The sequence below is a fragment of the Schistocerca americana genome, chromosome 3 (genome assembly GCF_021461395.2).
Source record: "Schistocerca americana isolate TAMUIC-IGC-003095 chromosome 3, iqSchAmer2.1, whole genome shotgun sequence".
NCBI lineage: Eukaryota > Metazoa > Arthropoda > Insecta > Orthoptera > Acrididae > Schistocerca > Schistocerca americana.
The window spans coordinates 549,904,763-549,925,785 of NC_060121.1; the positions used below are offsets into that span (position 1 = coordinate 549,904,763).

Consider the following 21,023-nt stretch of genomic DNA (forward strand, 5'->3'; position numbering starts at 1 on the left):
AGATTAAGTGGCGTGTAAGCCTAGTGACCGATGATCACAGCAGTTTGGTCCCATAGGAACTTACCACAAATAAAAAAAAAATCTGCGTGAATAGTTGCCACATCCTCTAATGATTATAGAAATTGCGATTGAATTCTATTCCTTCTGTCTCATCCGATCTTAAGTCGTCCAAAGCACCTTTAAATACTGATTCTACTACTGGATATTCAGTCTCCTCCCTGTTGCTCCAATTTCATCTTCCATCACGTCCGGAGATCTCATTGCACTCTTAATGTTATCGCTCTTGCTTTTAATTTCAACAAAGGTTGTTTTGACTTTTCAGTACGCTGAGTCAGTCCTTCGATTTCCTCGCATTTTTCATGCAGCCATTTCACGTTAGCTTCCCTGCATTTTTTCATCCCTAAGTGACTTCTATTTCTGTATTTCTGAATTTCCCTGAATATTTTTTTTTTCTTTCGTCGATCAGCTGAAGAATTTCTTGTGTTACCCATGCTTTCCTCGCAGTTGCTTTCCTAATACCTGTGTTTTTCTTTCCAACTTCTGTGATTGCCTTTTTTATAGATGTCCATTGTTCTTCAAGTGAACTGCCTATTGAGTGTGAGCTATTCATTATTGCCGTGACTATAGCTTCGGAGAAATTTCAGCGTATTTATTCATTTCTTAGTATTTCAGTATTCCACTACTTTCGGCATTGATTCTTCCCGACTACTGTCTTGAATTTAAGCCTACTCGTCATCATTACTATATAGTGATTTGAGTGGAGGGAATGCTGTTTGTCCCACACACGAGCATCTTTTGGTTACACTCGGCATGTCGAGAATATATTCAAGCTCAGAGGAAGGTATAGTTCTCTATTGTTACTACACTCCGTTAAGAGAAAGGAGAAAATTCTGGATTTATCCCTACATCCAAAGAAATATAAATTGCAGGCTGTATGTAGCAACCAAGGTGCTGTAAGAAACCGACTCGACATTCATAGGAAATAAACAATGCTACAGTGATCTGAGGCAGTTCATTTCTTCTGCCAAAATACGTTGTTACTTTTATATCTTGAGTTTATGTACACAAAAGTGTTGTGATGGTGGTTTCTGCTTGTTAAATAATTTACATGTGTTCACCATTGTATTTACACGTATCGGAGATTTGGGACTTTTCACAGTACGTTTCCACTTGACAGTGTAATTTTATAGTACAACAAGGACTGATATTAACAAAAAATTATTTATAATATTTTTTTCTAATTTTGCTTCCATTGACCTATCGGTAATTTTATTTTGAACCATAGGTGTCAGTACACTACGCAAGTCATACGAAATTCTTTTCCCTCTTCACACGCCGCTTTTTCTGCCAAATGTCCCCTGCAGTAGCCTTGGAGCTGTAGTTATATCAAATAGGATGATTTTTGACTTCCAGTGCCACCTTAATGTTCGCTACCTCTTCCTTCATCTTCAAATTGAACCAATACAGAGCTGTGTTCGAGGGCACGATGCAACTCAGATCAGGAGAATATCAAATAGGATGATTTTTGACTTCCAGTGCCACCTTAATGTTCGCTACCTCTTCCTTCATCTTCAAATTGAACCAATACAGAGCTGTGTTCGAGGGCACGATGCAACTCAGATCGCTTGGCAACTTGGGCGCCGAGTTGCTGGCAACTGATTGGCAACGTGTTGCCAGCGATTGACTCACCAGTCACTCTACAGACGCACCGTCTGCGGAGCCTTATTTAACTCCACAGGAAGTGATCCGCTGCCGACTCATCACCAACTCAGGTCGGCAACGAGTTGCTTCTGAGTCGTTCCGTATGCGGAGCGCCTAACAGGTCTGCTCGATCGCAATCACCCATCTGACAAATTAGAACCATAACTCATCTCTGCATGAAGCTGCTCACTCTTATTAGCTCCTATAAGCGCGACGTAAAGGCGCTACGACTCAATAAGGAAATATATAGAAAGTAGTTTTTGCCTCGCTTCATTTGCGAGTGGAACGGGAAAAGAAATGAGTACCAATGGTAAAAAGTACCCTCCGCCATGAACCGTATGCTCGTTTGTCCGTATGTTTGGAGATGAGTCATTAATGCCATACTCAACGCTATGCACGATATCAAGGACCCCTCACGACTAACGCCAAGAGGACAGACGTATTTTTCGCTCGAACGTGCAGCACCGTACAGCCAATGAGGATGTAGGTTTGCAGCAAGGCAGTTATCCTCATGGACAATATGACGGATACGACGACGTCTGGAGCTCCACGGATTGTCAGCAGGGCGACCGTGGTTGAGACTTCCATGGACGTGGCAGCAGAGAGGAGCGACACGGTAGTAATGATACTACGCCGGTTCTCTGTAAAAGCTATATTTGGAAAAGGCCGGGAGATACAGGAAGATTTCAGTTAGATTACACCGTGTTTAGCTAGAAATTCAGAAATCAAATATTGGATTGTAAGTCATACCAGGAGCTGACATATACTCAAATCACTATATAGTAATGATGACGAGTAGGCTTAAATTCAAGACAGTAGTCAGGAAGAACCGGAACCGCTACTATTCGGTTAAGTAGCTCCTCAATTGGCATCACGAGGTTGAGTGCACTCCGAAAAATGGCAACAGCGCATGGCGGCCCGGATGGTCACCCAGCCAAGTGCCGGCCACGCCCGACAGCGCTTAACTTCGGTGATCTGACGAGAACCGGTGTATCCAGTGCGGCAAGGCCGTTGCCCAGAGCTCTATATAGATGCAATAATTTTGAGGAATGCTGAGTTAAACTTTACCGCAGAGTGTCGCAAAGTAATCGCGGACGAGTGAGAAGGACAAGCGTGCAATTTACTGGTTTTTCTGTGTGAACTGTGGCTTTTTGAATAAATAAAATCTGCTTGGCATACTATGCATGTGAAGACTGTGAAATGAACGGTTGAAGTGATGGACTTGCGTAGTACAGCAGCGAGCATTATGTCACAGACAATCGGTTTTATAAGTTTTTTTGTAACAGGATTGATTCAATATCATAAGCTGGCTGTTAAGAGTGACTGAGGTTGCTTGTGTACGTCGAAACCGCAACTTCAGACTAGGACGGATTTCGCGGTGTTTTGAATAAAAGAAGTAGCAATATATCTACAACTTCACACGAGAAATATCTCTCAATTAATAACGCAGTTATCCTGAAACTAGAGAATATTTGTTGCATCCTTCAGACACGGTTAATGTGACTGGTTCCAATATCGCTCATCCAGTGAAGAAACAATGTTCGTTCTCCAACAGACAGGCATATGAGCTGCTGCAGTCTGCTTTCTGTAGGTGAAACATTACAGCATCGCCTTAAATGCTCTTATCTTCACGGTGATTACACGCTAAGCACAGCGTTGGCAGTCTGTCGCAAACGCCGATTCTCCAAACTTTCTTAATAGTGATTTGCGAAAACAACGCCTTTTCCTTGCAGGGATTTTATTTTAGTCCATGGAACTTTTCCATAATGCTCGCTTGTTGACTGCATTTACCGGCAACAATTCTACAAGCTCGCACTGAGGTGTTTCGATGTCTTCCATTAATCCTACAGGTGGGGATCAAAAACATTCCAGCAGCACTCAAGAATGGGTCACACAAGTGTTATGTACGCGGTCCCCTTTCTACATCTGCTACACTTCTCTTTGTAAATGAGTTACACTTTCCTAGAATTCTTCTGACAAACAGAAGTCGACCAGTGCCTTCCCTACAACCGACATTACGTTCTCGTTCTATTTCATGTCGCTCAGCAACGTTCCATCAAGATATTTAATCGATGTCACTGTATTTCAACATTACGGGATTGTTTTTTCGTAACCCATCCGCATTAGCTTACATTTTTTCACATTTACAGCAAGCTGCCATTCATCATACCAAACGGAAATTGTACCGTAGTAATGTTGTATGCTTCTGCAGCCACTCAAAGACACCTTCCCGTACACTTCATTGTCAACTGCAACCGTCGCAGATTGCTGCTCATCCTATCCATCAGATCGTTTATGTGCGTGTACAGAGAACAAGAGTGGTCCTACCACACTTCTCTGGGGCCATCCTGACGATATCCTTGTCTCTGGTGTACACTCGTCGATCAGTACGACATAACGGGTTCAATTACTTAAAAGGCCTTCGAGCCACTCGTGTATCTGACAACCTATTTCGTACACTCGGCCCCGTTAACGGTGTGCAGTGTGGCACTGTAACAAACGCTTTCTGTAAATCTAGGAACATGAAATCAGCCTGTGGCCCTTCATCCATGATTCACATAACACCGTGCGAGAAAAGGGCAAGCTGAGTATCGAACGACTGATTTGTGGACAGAAATTTCCCTGTCTCAAGACAGTCGTAAGACCTCAGTCACTTCGAGAACCAATACTGAGGTGCGACACATCACACACTCGATAGGCCACGATCCTACTGTTTTCGTATTCTAACATGTAGGGATAAACGTTTCACCTTCTCGCACAGGGCATGACATTATCTTCTTACAAATAGCCAATACTAAAAAGCTGTTTCTAAATGACAAAACCCGCTGCGTAATCTATATTAATATTACAAATATGAAAGTAACTCTACTAAGTTCCCACGACTAAAACACTGAACCAGTTTCTTTAAAATTTGGTATGGAGATACCTTGATCCCCCAGGAAGAACACAAACTTCTTTACTCGGTAAAAAAATCGACCCCCAGAAGGGTGAAATAGGAAATGGAAAATTCCATTTTTGCAGCAATGAACATAAACCATGTTAAAATTATTAAGTATGTTGCATAAAGTACACTGTGCAACAAAATTAAAGTACCACTTTTTTCGAAATCCGTAACTGTCTCCCATTGCGACACATTTACTCCGCAATGGTCCAAAAGCGTGGCGCCCTGCGATGTCGCCCTTGGCCTCGGCGATGCTCCTGACAAGAAGGTAGGCAAACCCCACCTAAGCGAGGTCGAAGGGGCTGCCTAACCATCAGACGCAAGAAGAGCCGCAAGGCTGAATGGATGTTGAAGTTTGTGACAAGTACATCTGTGAGTGCTCAACGAAGGTACACCAAGGGTGTTGCCGAACTGAGGGTCTTGGAGGGACACTTGGCCGTTTTATTCACCGACGTGTTAATCTTGCAACTCCCGCTTCCCTGCCGCTCCGTCACCATTTCACAGGAAGGCGCAAAACAGGAAGGCTGAAAAAGCATAAACACCCTTTGCTGCTTCGGATCACGTTCAAATATCGTCGAATGGTTTTGGACGGTCGCTAGTGGTTTCATCCTATATACAACAGCAAAAATTTTGGTTGCATTACACTCCAAAGGGATCAGGTCGCTTTCAATGGACTTGCAGCCTCACGATGTCCTTAGAAGAGGCTTGAAACGCCCAGAGGGTTCTGGCAGTGTAGAACATTGTCAAGAACGTCATCCTGCTGCCCATCGCACAGCGAACTGCCGTTTTCGACCGCGAAATGTGTGGTAATCTACGTCCCAAGAAAAGCAGTTGTTTCATTGTCGCCCTTTATGTCATTCCCTGAGGCATTTACGTGTCGATTCTGAGCGACGGTGTGACTTGATGATAAAGCTAACAAAAACATATCTGAAGATCAGGGTGCACTGGAGAAAGTTCGTATAGCCTGCAGCAATAAGATGGGTGCTTTTGATTTGAATCCACAGAGGGCGTCTGGTGTACCTTGGCGTAAATATACTAGAAGGAATAGGTTTAAATTTGTAACGTACTATAAGCCTGAACAGAGTGCTGATATAACGAAAGTGAAATCCTGGACAGATCTAGAAAAGGAATGTAAAGTTAAAAATTGACTGTTTCAAGGTACTAATCCATTTTACATTGGACTACAAATTGCTGGTGATGAACCTGAGAAAAATGATAATGTTCAGAGTAAAGTGAAATATGTCACATTTATTGTAAGAAATAGAGTTTATATGACATTTTGTAAGAGGAAAGGTAATGTAACGTTCTGAATAAAAGTATTTGTTTACAGCTAATGTCTGCGTTGGAGTTTTTTATGCCAACTGGGACCATATCCGAAACTACCCGGACGATCTACGCCTCGCCTTCGTTGTTCCCAATAGTCAGCAGAGGATTGACGAACTTGCTATTACGTTTTATGGCAACAGGATTAATTATTCCGCAGCCGTTGTTGTGTTGGAAGAACTGTGGTACAATAAGCCTAATTTGGATGATTTAGTGCGTCAGTTTAGGGACGCTTATAGAGAATATGTATTTATGCCAAATGGTATAAAGTGTGAACATTATCATTTTTCTCAGGTTCATCACCAGCAATTTGTAGTCCAATGTAAAATGGGTTAGTACGTTGAAACATTCGATGTTTAACTTTACAGTCCTTTTCTAGATCTGTCCAGGATTTCACTTTCGTTATATCGGCACTCTGTTCAGGCTTAGAATACGTTACAAATTTAAACCTATTCCTTCTAACACATTTACGCGAAGGTACACCAGACGCCCTCTGTGGATTCAAATCAAAAGCACCCATCTTATTGATGCAGGCTATACGAACTTTCTCCAGTGCACCCTGATCTTCAAATATCTTTTTGTTAGCTTTATCATCAAGTGTTAATCTCTCAATCCTAACATTAACCCTATTCACATATGTTACAATTTTATTAACAATTACAGACGCATATTTATTACCAAAAAACTTAAACTCATCGGTAATATCATAATGTTGCAAAGTGGAAAAGTTCTTCGCTTTCTCATCATGCTTCTCAAGAGCGGCCATTTTACCATATTCAAAGCGTACACTATCTGTCTGGGTGAATTCAGTACGCCACCTACACATGCGACCAAATATAGGCCTAGTTAGATTCGTCCGTCGGCATATCCAACGCCGAGGGCGTGCAGCACGAAACTTCCGGTACATCCTCATCCGACGATATACAGACCTCTTCCGGGGCTTCCACGTCCGACGCGTCCGACGCATCCATCTCATCCTTAAACGAACGACAATGCACAATATGACAATCTGCATGTACTACTTCAAGTCTAAGAAACCCGCGTGGTTTCAACACAGGGGTTGCGGTTCTGCCTCTACGGCAGAGGCGTCAAAAGGAAGCGTGAAATGTGGGTAAGAGGGGGTGTGACGACCTTCCCACCGTGTGACACGTCTGCGGTGGCGTTGGGTAGAGGTGTGGTGAAATTTTATGCCAAAGTGACATCATTAACGCACCTTACAGCTCACATGAACTTCTGAGCGGTACGTGTCGACACGATGCTGTTAGAAGCGTCGCTGAGCTCGGGGGTGCAGTCGCAGAGCGTCATGTTTTTGCAAGATGTGGGCCCCTCTGGTCCAAATTTCAAACTTATGCGTCGCAATGGGACAGAATTACGGGGTTCTAAAAAGTTATCCTTTAATTTTGTTGCTCATTTCACATGTTATATTATAGAGGGTGTTACAAAAAGGTACGGCCAAACTTTCAGGAAACATTCCTCACACACAAAGAAAGAAAATATGTTATGTGGACATGTGTCAAGAAACGCTTACTTTCCATGTTAGAGCTCATTTTATTACTTCTCTTCAAATCACATTAATCATGGAATGGAAACACACAGCAACAGAACGTACCTGCGTGACTTCAAACACTTTGTTACAGGAAATGTTCAAAATGTCCTCCGTTAGCGAGGATACATGCATCCACCCTCCGTCGCATGGAATCCCTGATGCGCTGATGCAGCCCTGGAGAATGGCGTATTGTATCACAGCCGTCCACAATACGAACACGAAGAGTCTCTACATTTGGTACCGGGGTTGCATAGACAAGAGCTTTCAAATGCCCCATAAAGGAAAGTCAAGAGGGCTGAGGTCAGGAGAGCGTGGAGGCCATGGAATTGATCCGACTCTACCAATCCATCGGTCACCGAATCTGTTGTTGAGAAGCGTACGAACACTTCAACTGAAATGTGCAGGAGCTCCATCGTGCATGAACCACATGTTATGTCGTACTTGTAAAGGCACATGTTCTAGCAGCACAGGTAGAGTATCCCGTATGAAATCATGATAACGTGCTCCATTGAGCGTAGGTGGAAGAACATGGGGCCCAATCAAGACATCACCAACAATGCCTGTCCAAACGTTCACAGAAAATCTGTGTTGATGACGTGATTGCACAATTGCGTGCGGATTCTCGTCAGCCCACACATGTTGATTGTGAATATTTACAATTTGATCACGTTGGAATGAAGCCTCATCCGTAAAGAGAACATTTGCACTGAAATGAGGATTGACACATTGTTGGATGAACCATTCGCAGAAATGTACCCTTGGAGGCCAATCAGCTGCTGATAGTGCCTGCACACGCTGTACATGGTACGGAAACAGCTGGTTCTCCCGTAGCACTCTCCATTCAGTGACGTGGTCAACGTTACCTTGTACAGCAGCAACTTCTCTGACACTGACATTAGGGTTATCGTCAACTGCACGAAGAATTGCCTCGTCCATTGCAGGTGTCCTCGTTGTTCTAGGTCTTCCCCAGTCGCGAGTCATAGGCTGGAATGTTCCCTAAGACGCCGAACAATTGGTTCGAACGTCTTCCTGTCGAGACACCTTCGTTCTGGAAATCTGTCTCGATACAAACGTACCGCGCCACGGCTATTGCCCCGTGCTAATCCATACATCAAATGGGCATCTGCCAATTCCGCAGTTGTGAACATTGCACTGACTGCAAAACCACGTTCGTGATGAACACTAACCTGTTGATGCTACGTACTGATGTGCTTGATGCTAGTACTGCAGAGCAATGAGTCGCATGTCAACACAAGCACCGAAGTCAACATTACCTTCCTTCAATTGGGCCAACTGGCGGTGAATCGAGGAAGTACAGTACATACTGACGAAACTAAAATGAGCTCTAACATGGAAATTAAGCGTTTCCGGACACATGTCCACATAACATCTTTTCTTTCTTTGTGTGTGAGGAATGTTTCCTGAAAGTTTGGCCGTACATTTTTGTAACACCCTGTATATAGCTACTTCAGTAGCAAATAGATAGATGTTGCCTTCCGCCCATGTCCCACCACATGCAGTGCTCGGCACAGGTGCTGCGCGAGCCACTGCGTCATGCGTTGGGGGAGTTGGCGGAGGGGTAGGGGGGGCGGGGTGGGGGGGGGGGGCGCACATAACGAGCTATGCTAACTTAAACAGGCAGACACGCGAGGGCAGCCAATGTTATCGCATATAGAACAGCTTCCTTACTTACGCTCACTCACCTTAATACAACTACTAGTGTGTGAGTGCTGCTGTGACTAACTGCTAGTCTTTCCTTAAAGTAATATCTACTCTTTCCTCGTATCTGGTCTGTATACCCGTATGTACTTCCTGCAGTTGTGCAGTATTGCTAATGGTTTTGCTTATCCAAGCACACGCCAGTTTGAGATTTGGTGCAATTTCAATGGCCAGTAGTGTTTGGGTTTGGTTGTTTGGGGGAAGAGACCAATCAGCGAGGTCATCGGTCTCATCGGATTAGGGAAGGAAGTCGGCCGTGCCATCTCAAAGGAACCATCCCGGCATTTGCCTGGAGCGATTTAGGGAATCACGGAAAACCTAATTCAGGATGGTCAGACGCAGGATTGAACCGTCGTCCTCCCGAATGCGAGTCCAGTGTGCTAACCACTGCGCCACCTCTCTAGGTGCCAGTAGTGTATTTTGTGCTTTACAAACATGTAGCGTGTCATATGTCTTGCATATTTACCATGATTTGCCAATTCAACATTCTAATTGGTAACACTAAATATAGAAAAATAATAAAAATCTTTTTTAAATACAAGACAAATAACTGAGAAGGCGTGGGAATTCAATGTAGTTGTCCACATATTATTCGTAGATTTTAAAAAGGCCTATGATAGCATACACCGACAGAAACTCCTAAATATAATGAAGAAATTTAAAATACCATCAAAATTAATCAGATTAGTTAAAATGTGTATACATGAAACTTTATGTCGCATAAAGACACCGGTAGGAGAAACTGAAGATTTTAAGGTGTACACTGGACTGAGACCAGGGGATGCCATTTCACCTATTTTATTTAACCTTGTCCTAGAGACGATTGATAGAGAATTTTCTAAAACCAGTCCACAAGGGATCCAGCTACAGCATGTGAAAATTACAATACTTGCCTATGCAGATGATATAGTACTAATAAGTAGTTCCAAAAGAGAATTAATCAGAATGATGCAAAATTACTACAAAATTGCTGAGAAAACAGGATTACACGTTAATAAAGAAAAGACAGAATACCTGCCCATAAGTAAGAAAACCAGAAAAGATGCACCTCCGACTGTAGATGGATTCAATTTCAAGACTGTTGACCACTTCAAGTACCTAGGAAGTCTTTTTAGGAATAACAACAGAACAGATATAGAAACAGATGCCCGTTTATCAACAGCAAACAAGACACTTTTTAGTTTCATGAAAATTCTAAGAAAACGATCACTTAGCAGTAACTTCAAACTCCGCTTATATCAATCGACCATTAAACCTGTAATGTTATATGGATGTGAAACATTAATATTTAGAAAGAAAGATGAAGAAAAACTGTTAATATTCGAAAGAAAAGTACTAAGGAAAATTTTTGGACCTGTATACGACGAAAATAACGTAGAATGGAGAATAAGAAGAAATGAAGGATTAAGAGATCTGTACAAACATCGTAACATCGTCGAAGTGCTCAAGAGGAGAAGGTTGAATTGGGCAGGCCATATAGCAAGAATGACAGAGAATAGACTACCTATAATGGCATTCAGCAGACAATAAATGGAACGAGAGGAAGAGGGAGACCCAGAATCAGATGGCGGGATAACATTTGGGAGGACACGACGAGGATGAACAGCAGCAGCAACTGGACAAACAGCGCATTGGACAGGCAGAAGTGGAAGAGGCTCATAGAGCAGGCGTATGGTCGATAAGGCCCTTGTCACATGTAAAGTAAACTAAAGTAATGTTTTTCTTGTTACTAGATATGATCATGACTTACTTCGTAGTGCTATAAAGTCTTTATTTAGCATTCCGTATTGTTCGTATGACAAGAGACAGCCACGCTTCGCTGTCTTTCTTAGGCTTGTGCACTGTTAGCGCCCTTCCAGCAAGCAAAAGAATTACGGGAAGCCAATCAGATCACATGACGTGGAAAAGGACGGACGAGTTCGCAGCGGCGGTGTTTTTGCTGGCTGCTTCCGCCCCGGGGCGCCAATAGTAATGGGGTCAGCGGCGGCCAAGCCGTAAACCGGCGGGGAGCGTACTATAAATCCGTGGGAACGGCGCCTACCGCTCGCCTCCCTGCCTCCGCGGCCTCCCATTGATCGCGAGCATCCTCCTCCTTGTGCCATCGTGCCGCAAAATTACAACCTGAGAAGCGAAAAGTGGAAGCGTACAACGGCGATAAAGTCCTCAACTGCGGCGTCTAACGCACCCAGCACAGACAGGATATTCGATGCTCTAAAATTTTTACGCCCCATAAAATCCTAGAGCGACCTTGTATTGTCTAGCGCGTCCTCTTACGTCAGCTTACGTGTACGCTAGACGAGCCCACAACGTTCAACAACTTCCTCCTCCTCCTAACATACCAACACAGTCATTAAAACTAGTACGCGCTATGGCACATCCTACCGCTGGCCGATCATCTGTTCCAGTTTCCAAATGCGTCGTTATACCGAACTGCAGTCACGCATCTCCGTATATCTACGACCTACACTTCGTTGACCACCTGTCATTGCTGTTACTATTCTAGATATACAGTGTGTTTTACAATTCCTATCACGTGATTCTAGGGACTGTAGAGGGGAATTAGCAGATATAGTTTTGATAAGGAACTCATATCCGCGAATGTACCGTTTGAAGGTAAAATACACTCCTGGAAATTGAAATAAGAACACCGTGAATTCATTGTCCCAGGAAGGGGAAACTTTATTGACACATTCCTGGGGTCAGATACATCACATGATCTCACTGACAGAACCACAGGCACATAGACACAGGCAACAGAGCATGCACAATGTCGGCACTAGTACAGTGTATATCCAACTTTCGCAGCAATGCAGGCTGCTATTCTCCCATGGAGACGATCGTAGAGATGCTGGATGTAGTCCTGTGGAACGGCTTGCCATGCCATTTCCACCTGGCGCCTCAGTTGGACCAGCGTTCGTGCTGGACGTGCAGACCGCGTGAGACGACGCTTCATCCAGTCCCAAACATGCTCAATGGGGGATAGATCCGGAGATCTTGCTGGCCAGGGTAGTTGACTTACACCTTCTAGAGCACGTTGGGTGGCACGGGATACATGCGGACGTGCATTGTCCTGTTGGAACAGCAATTTCCCTTGCCGGTCTAGGAATGGTAGAACGATGGGTTCGATGACGGTTTGGATGTACCGTGCACTATTCAGTGTCCCCTCGACGATCACCAGTGGTGTACGGCCAGTGTAGGAGATCGCTCCCCACACCATGATGCTGGGTGTTGGCCCTGTGTGCCTCGGTCGTATGCAGTCCTGATTGTGGCGCTCACCTGCACGGCGCCAAACACGCATACGACCATCATTGGCACCAAGGCAGAAGCGACTCTCATCGCTGAAGACGACACGTCTCCATTCGTCCCTCCATTCACGCCTGTCGCGACACCACTGGAGGCGGGCTGCACGATGTTGGGGCGTGAGCGGAAGACGGCCTAACGGTGTGCGGGACCGTAGCCCAGCTTCATGGAGACGGTTGCGAATGGTCCTCGCCGATACCCCAGGAGCAACAGTGTCCCTAATTTGCTGGGAAGTGGCGGTGCGGTCCCCTACGGCACTGCGTAGGATCCTACGGTCTTGGCGTGCATCCCTGCGTCGCTGCGGTCCGGTCCCAGGTCGACGGGCACGTGCACCTTCCGCCGACCACTGGCGACAACATCGATGTACTGTGGAGACCTCACGCCCCACGTGTTGAGCAATTCGGCGGTACGTCCACCCGGCCTCCCGCATGCCCACTATACGCCCTCGCTCAAAGTCCGTCAACTGCACATACGGTTCACGTCCACGCTGTCGCGGCATGCTACCAGTGTTAAAGACTGCGATGGAGCTCCGTATGCCACGGCAAACTGGCTGACACTGACGGCGGCGGTGCACAAATGCTGCGCAGCTAGCGCCATTCGACGGCCAACACCGCGGTTCCTGGTGTGTCCGCTGCGCCGTGCGTGTGATCATTGCTTGTACAGCCTTCTCGCAGTGTCCGGAGTAAGTATGGTGGGTCTGACACACCGGTGTCAATGTGTTCTTTTTTCCATTTCCAGGAGTGTATGTTTGAAAGTTGCATCACTTCCAGATCTCCCGCTTGTAACGACCCATATCTGATTGCCTTCTGTCCAAACCGAATCGACCGATGCCGGTCGCTGAATTTATAAATAGTTTAGTAACATTTTCTTCCTTTATCTTTTGTAGTAAGTGGGCAGTTCACATATTTTTGCGAGTGGCTTGGTTTTTTACTGCATTTATCGAAAAACTCAGAGAACGTTTGTTTCTATGTAAATATCCAAATATGTAAATTTGGTGTTACGGTTTTTTCTGGACTTGTCACGTGCCATCAAAGCATGTATCTAAAAGTCGATTAACTGTTGTAGACGTAGGTAGCTGTCGGAGCTTCTGAGAATGAAGACTGGGAAGGAAAGAAAGAAAGAGAGAGAGAGAGAGAGAGAGACCTGAGCTTCAGTCATAAAAATGGAAAGCCCGGACCTCCTGAGTGAAGGGGAACGTTATACCTTTTTATAGCTGCCCCTGATCTATTGAAACCGTAATAAAATAAGTATTTAAACATTTATTTCTGCCATCGCTACCAACAAAACATCTCCATCATTGTTAAAAAAGAGGTTTTCATTTTAAGCGGAGTGATGACTTCTTATCTTAACTGATGGTGGCTGGTGGTTTTAGACGCTCTGCGGTATGCACAAAAGGAGACAGCGAGTTCTGACTTGTCTCTTCTAGGAAGCCAATGCCATGAGCAGTGTTTTGGTTACTCGTCGTCGGGTTCCCTTCAACATGACGAAGGAACGTCCCCCTTCAAATTATCACTGCGCCTCGTCCTTGTTGCGAACATATCAGTTTCTGACAGCCGCTGCTGTAAGGGATTGAAAATGACATGTGATGACATAATTACAAGAGCGTGGCCAGTACAGTGGTCTAGGGAGAGTCCGCTTGAGACATCGTGCAGCTAGCGTTTGGAAGAAAGTTGTCGACTCGGTGTTCTATGTAAACGTTCAGTGCCTACTCGTTCTCATTCTGCTACATAGCGTTTTGTGTACACCTTTGTTAGTGGTTTCGGCTGATTTATAGTTGTAATGATGTCATGTGATTTTGCCAGGAACAGGAGCGCGATTGGATCTTGGAAATTATCAGAATCACATCAGATCCCACTTCACACTGCTTACTGCGACACGAAGCTCTACTGCTTTTTTCGAAGAGCTGTTATTACTGTGTTGCTGGAAATGAGCAAATCTGGAGCGAAGACTGAATTCTGTCACTGCGACACCTTCATGAGTACTGTCATAATTTATATCACAGACATGGAGTGATCGGTGGCTGTGGAGATGTGTACGCGTGGTTAACCTGCCTGCTGAGGTTAAAAACTGTTATTTAAAAGACATTTTAACCGAGAATAGGGAAGCGGAACAAATGCATAAAGATCTTTGGTCTAGCCAGCATAAATTGCAGTGTTTCAGCGATGTCAATCGGTTAAAATGTCTACATCTACATCAATACTACGCAAGCCATCTGACGGTGTGTGGCGGTGGGTACTTGTGGTACCACTAACTGATCGCCCCTTCCCTGTTCCACTCGCGAATGCTGCTTGGGAAGGATTATTTTCGACAACCCTCCGTATTAATTGTAATTTCTCGAATTTTTTCATCGTGGTCATTTCGCGAGATTTATGTGGGAGGAAGTAATTCTTGTCCGACTCTTCCTGGAAAGTACTCCCTCGAAACTTCCGTAATAAATTCGTCCGTGATGCGCGACGCCTGTATTGTAGCGTCTGCCACTGGAGTTTCTTGAGTATCTCTGCAAAGCTCTCACGCCGACTAAACGCCCAAACGCACCGCTCTTCGTTGCATTTTCTCTGTCTGTTCTGTCAGTCCTATCTAGTGAAGGATCCACACTGATGAACAACCCTTAAAAGTCGTACGGACAAGCACCTTAGAAGGCATTTCTTTCGTGAATGAGTTACATTTCCTTAAGATTCTTCCTTTGATTCTCAGTCTGGCGTCTGCTTCTCCTATTATTTGCTGTGTGTGGTCACTGCAATTAATGTCGCTCCAGACGGTTACTCCCAGTAGTATCTCGTCAATAGGGTCGTTGTTCGGTTAAGGATTCCTTTTCCTATGTATGAGCGATATGTTGTATTTATTTATGTTCAGGATAAACTGCCAGAGCCTGCACCATTCATCAGTACTCTGCAGGTAATTCTGCAAAGTCGATACTGTCTTCTGGTGTTGCTACTTTCCTATACGCAACCGTTCTATCTGAAAGGAAGTCTTGAATCCAGTCACAAATCAGCTCCGATACTCGTTGAGCTCGTATCTTTTTTCACCAGGCTGTAGAACGAGGCGGTGTCAAATGCCTTCGTGGGATCGAGGAACACGGCATCAACCTGAGCGCCGGTGTCTGCAGCGCTATGGATCTCATGGAGGAACAGAGCGAGATGAGTTTCGCAAGATCTCTGCGGGATCCATTACGACTTCTATATAGAAGACTTCCATCCTCCAAAACGTCAGTATTCTTGAGCGTAAAACATGATCCACAATTCTGCAACAGATTGACGACAACGATACAGGCGAATAATTATGTACATGCGTTCTACGACCCTTCTTGGAAACGGGACTGAACTACGCTTGTTTCCAGTCGCTGGGTGCTCTACGTTTCTCCAGTGACCAATGATAAACTACTGCTAAAGGGGAGCAAGTTCTTTTGCATAATCTTTGTAGAATCTTACAAGTATCTCATCTGGTCCTGATGCCTCTTCCAATACTGATTGCAGTTGCTTTTCTGTTCCGCGATCGGTTGTCCGCCATTTTGATGTTTGTACGATGATTGAAAAGATGGACCGTATTACGATTTTCCGCGGTGAAACGATTTCGGAAGACCGCATTCATTATTTCGGATTTCCCTCTGTTATGTTCCGTTTCGGTGCCTGCAACTAAAGAGATGATTTCGAACCACTTTTGGTTTCTCGTAAATGCGTGTCAAGTTGAACATTCCCTCGCATCTCAATGTAGATATAATGTGCATGTTACTTACAGTGGGCAGATAGAGACTTGTTTTCTGCAATAAAAGTAGCCGTCAACGAACGAATTGTCGACGAAGGGTTTTCGTTTTCAAAAATTCGTTAGGGAGACTGACGTTAGCTGAACTCGTGACGGAGAACCAAATGATGGATACCGAAGGGTCAAACACTAGCGAGAAATTACAACAGGAGCCAAAATTAGAAGCAGCAGAGTTTACTCGGTTACCAACAGACCGGAAGCAGAAAAACCACCCTTCAAAACTGATACGCAGCCGCTAAAAAACAAGAGGCGTCGAACGTGCGGTGGAAGCAGCAAGGACGAAGGCGTATCCGAATTTATCAGAACAGAGCGCGCAGAGGGAGACTCAGCAACCGGAACCTGAGATGAATATTTCAAAAACAGTAGCGGCAGCAGCAGGCGAGGTAGCAGTGCAGGATGTTAGTGGCCAACGTGCAGGCAGCGGTTGGACAACAGGCAGAGGAAATGTTGACACCTCTCTCGCCACAGCAAGTCTCCATATGAAAACACGCAGAATCACAACAAGCATAGTCGATCACAATATTATCGCACCTCGGAGTGAGGGCGTTTCTGTCTGCTTATCGTGAGTCACTGCGCAATCTCGGTTGATAGTATTTGCACAACTGACCTGAAAGCATTGACAGTGCGCTGTATTTTCCTTAGTCAACACTGTACTTGTTTACTGTAACATCACCGGATATTTCCGATGATGACCAAGTGCGATAATATGTGGCTGAGTAGTACGAACTCTCGAAAAGCATAACAAGAAAAGAAGTACTTATATACAAACAGAAGAGTGTGAGTCCTACATCCTAAACAAAGAAGAGGAGGGACTTACTGATAACAAACAAGCAGGAAACGAAAGGGAAAGCAGAAGCAAACTGCCTGAAAGGGAATATGCGTCTGTGACGTTGAACCAGGATGCGGCGCAGGAACAAATGGACTTCCAATATCAGTCAAGATCCTCCGACCTCTCCGTTGGTCGAGATACTTCCACCCAGCGCACGGCATAGAAACAGAACCCAGCTAAATCTCAACGCATTCCAGCAGAAAAAAAACAAGGACTTCCGACTTCGTAAAAGAATAAAAGTTTGAAATTAACAAGGAAATGAAATGAGAACATGATGGTTTGGTTTACATTAACAAGTTTCTCTGTGGCTGTGACTCAAGCTTATAAAATATTGTCTCTGCATGTTACTGAAATTAAAACGTTTAAAAGTTGCATATCTTCAATTTCAGAAGCATATACTGCTATGTTACAAGATGTCAGTATACCTTGGTCCAATACGATGCCGAACGCAGCTCCTCAAGAAAGCACAAGTACAGCGGTTTCATTTAGAGAGGGTATTCTTTTAATGATATAGAGTTTTTTTAAGCAGGTTTCGGGATAAGTTGTAACTTAAATGTACTTCTGTGTTCCGTCAGGAAGCACCAACAACAAGGACAGGAAGCCAGGAAAAACTTAAAAAAAAATAAATACAATGATGTGAATATACATGTGGTTCAGATTCCACGTCAAGCTGTAGATCACCTTCCCCAGATGGGATTACTGGGCTAATGTTTGGACGCGGCTGAAGTAGCATCCAACTGAAGAATTACTGTTAGTAGCAGAGTACGTATTTATCTCAATTCTAATAGTCCATCTCCTCCTTTCCCTTCTGTCCACCTCCTCCACCCCATACTATCTGTCCATCTCCTCCCGCCCCTCTCTCTATCCATCTGCTCCTCCCACCGCTCTTCGTCCATCGCTCCCACTCTCTATGTCCACCTCCTCCACTGCCCCTTCTCTGTCCATCTCCTCCCTCCCCTCTCTCTGTTTATGTGCTCCTCCGTCCTCTCTTCGTCCATCGCTCCCACTCTCTATGTCCACCTCCTCCACTGCCCCTTCTCTGTCCATCCCCTCCCTCCCCTCTCTCTGTCTATGTGCTCCTCCCTCCTCTCTTCGTCCATCACCTCCTCCCCACCTCTTCAACCCTCAACTCTCTCTCCATCTCCTCCTGCCCTCTCTCTATCTGCTCTTCCCTTCTTTCTTTATCACCTCCTCGCCCTCTCTATGTCCACCTCCTCCACTGCCCCTTTTCTGTCCACCTCCTCCAACCCCCCCCCCCCCCCCCACTGTCTCCCCATCCCCTTCTCTCTGTGTCGTACAATGATGCAATTTTGTAGCTACATTCAGCAGCAAATGTGGATACTGTCTGCTAAATGAGTTGCAGATAGAATTAGTAGCAAACAAGAAATAAACGTCAAAACGCCATGCCTGATGCGACGTGAACAGCGAAAATATAGCAAACGAGAACCTCTTTTCGTTTTCATCTTATTTTATTCTGGTTTTTTTTTTTGTGTAGGGCGATGGGTATCAGAGAGAAAAAGTTTCGTAAGTGCTCTTAAATACTGGATAAATAAAATACTACTCGCGCGTCGTGGCCAACACTTCTCTTTCACCACGATCCCCCACGCCTTTGACAGGTAGGTGGTTCTTACCCCCACAGCGATTCCCAGACAGTTAGTGATATGTACACCAAGTTTGGTTGAAATTGGTCCATTGGTTTCAGAGAAGATGTGGAACGTACATACATACAGACAGAAATTTTCATAATATGTATGGATATCTTTTTTTCTTTATCCTTGTGATCCAATTTTGACGAAACAAGACTTATACGGTGCCTAACGCCATACTCGAGTTATCCGTGAAACCCCATGAAAATTTGTCTAATAGTTTTGGAGATCAGCGTTCTCAGGTCTTGTAGTTTCGGAGATTAACGTTTTCAAAGATAAACATTTTATTATTCATATAGATTACGAGGACTGACCACGGCGTCCTCTTGTTCTCTTCACAATTTGTGCGCGTACCTTGAAGCAGCAAATTTGAAAGTGATCTGATCTTTCAACTTGATGTGTTGCTGGCTGGAGCAATGTAGTCCGGCAGCTGTCAAATTCCAACTAGTTTAAATAGGACTACAGCCGTTTTCTAGGTAATTGCGAAAGTGCCGCCAAAGACCTCGGTGTAAAGTATTAAACTAGTTACTAAACCTGTATCTTAAATGTAAACTTTTCGATTAAATTCTGGCTAATAACAATACTATGATGGATGACGTTGCTTATGCTACGACATAACAGTACAAACAATTCATTTGTCCTTGCTACTGGCATCGAAGAATTAGCTGTTCTCTACTTCCAAATTTTGCAAAACAGCGCATTTGTAAAATGTAACAACAGAATTGCTTGGTTACTAACTTTTTGAGACCGTCTGGCTACAACTGCGTGCATTAAATTTTACTGTGTATTAGCTGCAACAAAGGCATTTTTTCCCACGGCAAACTTGAGGTACACATTTGTGGATATTCAACCTTTTCATTATGCGCGAGTGCTGCCAACTGTTGGGCATCTCCATGAAAACATCAGCAACTGAATGTAACAGTGTGCAGCAGCGCGTGATCATCAGAATACGCGGATGTGATTAGTTCTCTGTACTCCACTGTATTCTTATTGTTAATGCGCATGATAATTATTGACTCATCATTTTACTATTTATTACAATAGAGAATTTCGTAATTAGTTATTTTGGTCCATAGAATGAAGCCAAGTGTACAAAGTCAGTTTTGTAAACGAGTATATAAATCTTGCATCTAAAATCATTATAAAATCACCTAATAGCATTACCACATAAAGAAAAACTTTACATACTCCAGAAAAAAATCGGATCAGGAAGCGTTAAAATGCTTTAAGAGGTCCATTGTGGCAAACACTCATACCGCTCTGTTAAGATATTCCTTTAGACCAGTGATTCCCAATTTTTCTGAGACAATTTCCCCCGATTGCAATAAAAAATTAGATAGTACGCCCACTCTCCCCCCCTCCCCCCCCCCCCCCCACCGTTATTTTATTATTAAACTTTTGATCACATAGTGTAAGTGCGTCAGTTCGGTTAAAGTTAGTTTTCGAGTCGTAGAAAACTTGCCAAAAAGTAAGTTATTGAGACGAACAATTTGTGTGATCGTGTTGCTACATTCGAAGCATTTGCGATCTGTTAAGACGAGAGCACTGATTTGTCAGACACAGTTCAATTAGTAGTTTTTGTTCGTGGTGTAGATGTGCAGCTCAACAAAACGGAAGAATTCCTAGAATTAAATCCATTAAAAGGGAAACTGTATCTTTACCAACGACATTGCAGAGTATTGCAATGGAAGTAATTAAGGCAGCTGTTGTACAACGTCTTAAGTAATGAAGAAATGTTCCTGACACGTAAAAGTAAACATTTGAAGATGGAGTGAACTCAACATGAATGTACTCTCAAACAGGCGTGTTTTGAGGCGTTGCTGGCGTAACGTGTCGGGAAGGGTGTGCCATTCTTATGGATGCATTACTCCATAAACGTTAATGTCACGGATGGTATAGTTCTGGCTTTATGCTCTATGAGCGCTGCTGTTGCGTCACTTGATGAGTCGGCCCGCGGGTCACCAAAGGTTGCGCACGTCAGCCCTACAGCACTGTAGTAGCCGTTACGCAGGGTATCCCTCCAAAGAGCCATCACGAGCATTTGCTCTGGTATTTCGGTAGGTATTTGTAATTTCGTTTTTGCAATGTATGGATTATCGCGCTAGACTAATTTGGGACCGCTCTATCGAATGGGTACGTGCAATTCAGCTTTAAATTATGTTGTTTGTAACGGAAAAACCAACCGACGCTTTCCGTCGGCACTGGACAGCGCACGAAAGACATGATGGCAGCACTTGTTTGGGCTTACTCCAGCTACAT

At 44.3% G+C, this 21,023-nt stretch overlaps 1 protein-coding gene and 1 pseudogene across 1 annotated transcript in view; both read right to left on the reverse strand.

Annotated features, from left to right (window-relative positions):
- Positions 1 to 21,023, reverse strand: part of LOC124607430 (protein kinase C-binding protein NELL1-like) — a 935,048-nt gene that overhangs the window by 538,361 nt on the left and 375,664 nt on the right. The gene's annotated exons all lie outside the window — the stretch shown is intronic.
- LOC124608110 lies at positions 2,600 to 2,717 on the reverse strand (annotated as a pseudogene).